This window comes from Falco peregrinus, chromosome 6 (genome assembly GCF_023634155.1).
Source record: "Falco peregrinus isolate bFalPer1 chromosome 6, bFalPer1.pri, whole genome shotgun sequence".
Lineage (NCBI taxonomy): Eukaryota > Metazoa > Chordata > Aves > Falconiformes > Falconidae > Falco > Falco peregrinus.
The window spans coordinates 38046075-38052074 of NC_073726.1; positions in this window are offsets into that span (position 1 = coordinate 38046075).

The following is a 6000-nucleotide window of genomic DNA, read 5'->3' on the forward strand; positions in this document are numbered from 1 at the left end:
AAAGCTTCCTAGCTTAACACTCACTGATAGAAGCAGGTACCTTTTCCCATGTACATTAAGGCCTGTCAGAAGCAGTCTTGTAATCACACCATTTAGGTTACTGCTTCCTCTCCAAGCACAGAGTGATCAGGAGAGTGAAGTGCTCCTGCCCATAGTATCCTAGCAGCAAAGGCTGTGTTATGTAAAAGAATGGCTTTCAAATAGTCTGTGGAAAACATGTTCAAGGGACTATACCTGACACCTAAACACAACTATCGGCTTGCTTTTTCTTCAAGCGTCAGATGGGTTGAGCCATGCTGGAAAGGTAGGAATAGAGAGTTTAAGGAACCTGGCAGGCATCCCCTGGTGAACTGCACAGTGGCTTAAGACATAGGCGTCCTTGCGCTGCCGCCTTCCCTCTTCCCTGAAGAAAATCATACCCACTGCAGGGTCTGTCTGCCCACTTAAAAGTAAACTCCTAGAGAAGGAGGCTGCTCTGCAAGCCTTAGTGCCTGTGGTTCACCATGCACAGAGCCAGGGGCAGGGCTGATAGCTGTGGGGCAGGGCTGAAGTGCAACAAGCAGGGTTACCACTTTCTGGTAGTCTCTGGCAGCGGTGTGAAGGCTGCAGGACTCTCCTGAGACATTCTTGGCTGTGAGGGCAACTGGGATGTGTAGGCAGCCTGAGCTCAACCAGTGTGGATGCCGCAGCTGGCGGGTGCTGATGGCCCAGAGGCAGCTACATGAACAGACCAGGCTGAAGGCTGCTCCCTGGTCCAGTACCTCAAGGTCAGACTAGACATGTACTCCAATTCAGGAACGACATCAGCTTTTTATGATTCAGCTTACACCATGTGGGACAGGGTTATCATGTCTACTGGTTGAAATGTGTTGCAACACATGCGCCAGTGTACACAACTGTAGACAAGCCCTTAATGTGAAGCACCGGCAGGGTGCGTGTTTTTTCCCCCAAACCGAAGACTCAAAAGCAGAACTATTCTTCCTATGCTATTTAATGAGATAAGACTAACCTGAAGTGAAATCATTGCTGTACAAGAAAACTCTAAGTAATAACATCCATGTGCAATTCCATGTGATATGATCATTCTTAAAAAAAGAAGCCTTAAGTGCATGGGGGTAGTCATTAACATGAAGAAGGGAAAGGTGGGCCACCTTTAGTTTCTGCAGTGTGAAATTCTGTGTCTTTTCCTGTGTTTGTTGAATTTAGCACATATTATCAGTCAAACTGCGACAGATATGTTTTAGCAGAGCAGTCAAGAAAGTCCTCCTCTATCTGCTCTCCAAGATACCGTGGTAACACAAACCATTCCTTTCTCCATCTGTCTGCATAGCTCCTCATTATTAATTGTATTTCCCAAGGTTCAGGAGTGTCTTCAGTAACCTTGGGAAATCTTGTTTTCAAACTCAAAATGTGGTTTCTTTCCTGATCCTTCTTACATCCCCCTCTTTAAAATGAAAGGCTTCCATTCATAGTTACCCTTTCTTTCCTCCTCTTTTGCCAGTTTTCAGTCCAATATGCTCATTGTCCTTCTGTTCCATGACTTCAGACCTTAGACATTTTAACCAACAGTGGAGAATGTTGTCAAATGCTTTCTGAAAAACGGAGTCTATAATATCCTTTCCCCTTCCTTAACCAGGGCAGTAATTTCCTCAAAGAATTCCAACAAATTAGTTAGGCATGATCTCCTTTCCCTGAATTGATGTTAGCTGTCTTTAATCAAGCTCTGCTTTTCCAAGTGTTCCCTATTTGGTTCCTTAAAGGAGTTTCGGAGTCTTTCCCCTTCAGTGAAGTCAAACTGACAAGTCTGATTTTTCCCAGTGTCTGGGGAAGCCGTCTTCTTTTTTCCCATGAGAAATAAATTTCAAGTAATTTCAGCAGTCTCCCACTTACAGACACTTAATCGCTTCGATTTTTAAGCACAGTTTTTGCTGTCAAGACAGGGGATGCATGCTAAGAAGATGAGGGCGAGAATAGAGAGACACAACATTGCAGATGACAGCGTTATATAATTGGATTATATATTTTGAAAGTTGGGAACGAAATAATAACAAGCATTTTTTATGAAGTCTAAGATTCATATGAATTAAACTCATGACCAGTTCCTCCTGCAGGCAAGCAACACTGGGACTTGTACCAGCCTACAGTGCTTCCCTGCAGACCTTGCTGAGGAACATCTGTTGGGATGTGACGTGGCTTGTGTTAGTCTTCAGTGTGTTTATGTACTTATGAGGCTTTGCAGCCTGTCCCCCAAGCTAGTCTTTCACTTCAGGCATGAGTGAATTGCGGAGGGGGGGGATGGGGATGGGGGGATGGGGGAGATTAGTTGGTATCAGCACTGGCAGCCTGTGTGTGCCCTGCACACACATATGATGTGCTGCATGATCCAGGTTCATGATGGCACAGGCTTCTCCCCACACACCACTGAGAGCAACCGCATCTGTGTTGATGCCATTTGTTTGCCACATAGTGCCAGACCCTGTCCCTTGCCCTCGGTGGACATTTGCTGGCCATAGTCAGTAATCTCCAACTGCACTCGGGACCAGCCATGAGGGGCAAGCAGACAACAGCGAGGTGGGAGGCAGCAATACCCCATCGGGACCCCCTCTGCCCAACCACGCCTGCAGTGTCCCAGGGCAGGGCAGCCCGGGGAGCCTGGCACAGGGTGCTTACCATACCCTGCCACTCACAGGTCTGGGTTTGGCTTTTTTTGTGAGTGAATTTCACCTCAATGTCTGCATAAATCACTTTTTTTTGCAGAGGCAAGCTTCATTCCTGCTGTCCTCCAGGGACAGAGATGGTCTCAATGCAATAAGAGAACTGTCCCTGGGAAGGGGACAAAGGCGTGACCATGCAGGATGGCCTTGCACCTGGCCATTGCGCCTGGTCTCACGAAGCAGTGAAATGCCCAACAGATGTAATTGTATCCAAGGAGAAAAAAAAGGAGTTTTCACTGCTGTCATGGAAAAGGGAAATAAAAGAACATCGAAAGAAAGGAGGTTCTGCCTCTTGTGAACTATAAGATCCGCTCAAAGTCACAGCAATAAGCACATCCCATGATACTTTACATTTTGATACAAATTTGGATTGTATGAACTATGCATTTCTCGGATTCCCATCTCTGCGAGGGATACTGTACTGATCTAAGATAAGCAGTAAGAAATCCCTGTATCAGTAGGTTTGTGTCCAGAGTGAAGACAACTGCTGGATCCTCCTCATTTCTAAAATAAGATTGTTAATACAGGCTGTTCTGGGAACACATCATTTACTGCCCAAAAGGAAAAAAGATTCTGGTGGCCGCACCTTTCATAGGTAAAGAATATGCATTTGAAAAGATAACAGAAATCAGTCATTAACGGTTTTAGTCATTGTGTTTTAAAGTCAAGATAACCCTCAAAGTTGTTTCTTTATGTTTGAGAGAACAATATCCATTTCTGACTCTTTCTCCTCTTATTTCCCTCTTGCCACTAAGCACTGTTCATAAAGCATCAGACCCCTGAAAAGGGACTCTTGGATCACTAGTCTAGTCTCCCAGTATCATAAGTAATCACACTAAGTAATCTTGTTCATAAACTCCCTCTTAAAACTCTGTCCCTCTTAAAACGACAAAATTCCCTCTTTAAAAAAATAAGGTTATTTGCTCCTGTTACTCCTGTAAAAAACTATTCAGAAACTCATCTCTCTGCTGTTTTGATTCTCCTTCCTATTTGCAGACTGCATTTTTCACAACCCATTAATGTCCACTTGTCCTTGTACTGAAATTTTCCTTCGACTTAAATATATCTCATTTCCTGAAAGGTCTCCTTCCCTTCTTACAGCATCTTTCTCTTTTTATCATTCTCCTTCCTTTCTCATTTCTGCTCTCTCCTTCGCTAAGTCTTACCTCACCCATGACAGACTGCCTAGAAAAAATGTTGATGGATCAGGCACTGAATTTGTTCCACTGTGCTGAAAGACTCTACAATTAAGAGTTTTAATACATCAGGAGGAACGTAACTCGGACGCACCGGTTGAACCACAGGTAACTGAACTTAGCCTGTGGCACATGTCAGGTAAATCATATCACTTCAAAACTCAGCAGAAGGGATTAAGACTAATATCTGAGACATATTAAGAGCATAAGAGTGGTCATTCAGTAGTGCTGCTTAGACCTGTTTTGGAACACAATACAGCAGCTATCCCAGCTTCTGGTATATCTTACTCCATTTTATGGATTTCTTCATTGCAGAACTGATCAGAATTAACGAACTGGAAAAGGCAGCAGACACTACTACCTTATAGCACAGCTCCTGGGGCCAGTACAGGGCCTGGCATAATAAAAAGGGTGAGGGTGTCAGCTCAACAGTGAACGCTTGCTTTCACAGTCAGAGGAGAGTGAAAGTAGGGGAGTGGGAACCGCAGCTGGCAGTCCATGTGTCACAACACAGTACCCTTCCCAGTCCTGGCCAGAGAGCTGAGCATACAAGGAGGAGCAGGAGCGAGGGGGAAAGTGAGTTTCATAGCATCACCCGGGAGGCCAAATCCTATTAATATTATTAATTCCTGAAATGCTAATGAAGGATAGCCCTGCAAGACTGTTGATGGGACAGAAAAGGGGCACTTCTAAAAATATTTATAAACCACTTGGAAAGTATATTGTGCATTGTCCTGTTTTCAAGCAGCAGTCAGATAACCTTCTCCTTTCATAACCAGCAGCTTTTCGCCGCAGTGACTGCACTGTGCTCCAAGGACATCCAGTGCAGCATAGGGAGCAAACAGAAGAGCAGAAGGAGCGGACCCACTTAACCTCTGACATTTCAACCCTGTGACAGCCCAAACACACGGTATTAGCTCAATTATTAAATCTCAGCCCAACTCAGAGAGTGCTTCCAGATCTTCTCCAGAAACAATAAAACATTGCTTCTAAAAAGCCAGGAATGCTGGTGTTTTGATGGGCCATTAGAAGACACATTCTACTGCTACAATTTTATCATTCGCGTGTTTTACAAGACCTACAGCAGCTTCTTTTTTTAATCAGGTTTGACATTTTTGATAGAATTCTGATTGACCTAACATTACTGCACCTGGAAAATGTTTTGTTGCTACATATCTGGTGTCTTAAGATCCACATTCGTTCTCTGTTAAATACTGTGATTCAATTGATTTAAAACAGTTTGGCTTTGCGTTGAAAACAGACCTTCAGTTAAAGATGTGCCTCTTTCCAATTCATTTTCACAGACTGCTTTTTTTGGCTAGCTTTCCCACACTGACTGCTAGGCTGGCTCTCGGTAGGCCACCTCATGCCACCTACCCTCAGCCCTTACAGGGGCTCCACACAAGTGTGGATGTGAGGACAGGGACCTGGTTATGTCTTTTTGATTCCTGCTGTGCCCCTTATCCTGACTCAGCATCCTGGTGCGAGCAACGGGCAACGTGATGACTGCTATCACTGTCACTCACCCAGCTGGTGAGGTACCCCCCTGTGGTTATTTGTCTTTGGTAGCTTCAAAAAGCACCAACATCACCTCCTTGGGGTCTACCGGATGGGGTTTAGCAGTCGCCTGCTTTGTACTGTGTGCCCATTGCAAAAGGACTTTTGGAAGAAAACCACAGAGAAATGAACTATAGGTGCATCCCGTCATCCTCCTATGGTGGGCTCAGAAGTCACAGTGTTGTTAGCCTGCCTTAATGAAAAGTGATTTCTTAGCTGACATTTGGGATGTGGAAGGCTAATAAGTGCTCTCACTGCTTTTCAGCCAGCTGATAGAAATCAGTTGCAGTTTATATCTAGCCTTTACCTCCATATGCACTGAGGAAAAAGTCACTGGTACTGTCCACTGAAATCATCTGCATTTTTTCCATGTCCAGTCAACTCTCGATGTTATTCTCAATAGACTAATACAGAACATATGCAAATTGGACTGTAAGAACCTATTTAGTGTATTTCACTTTGAAAAATGAAGTTATGATGAAAAATGAACATCAAGGGCGGGGCAGGGGTTGGGGGAGGAGATGGCTGGGAAT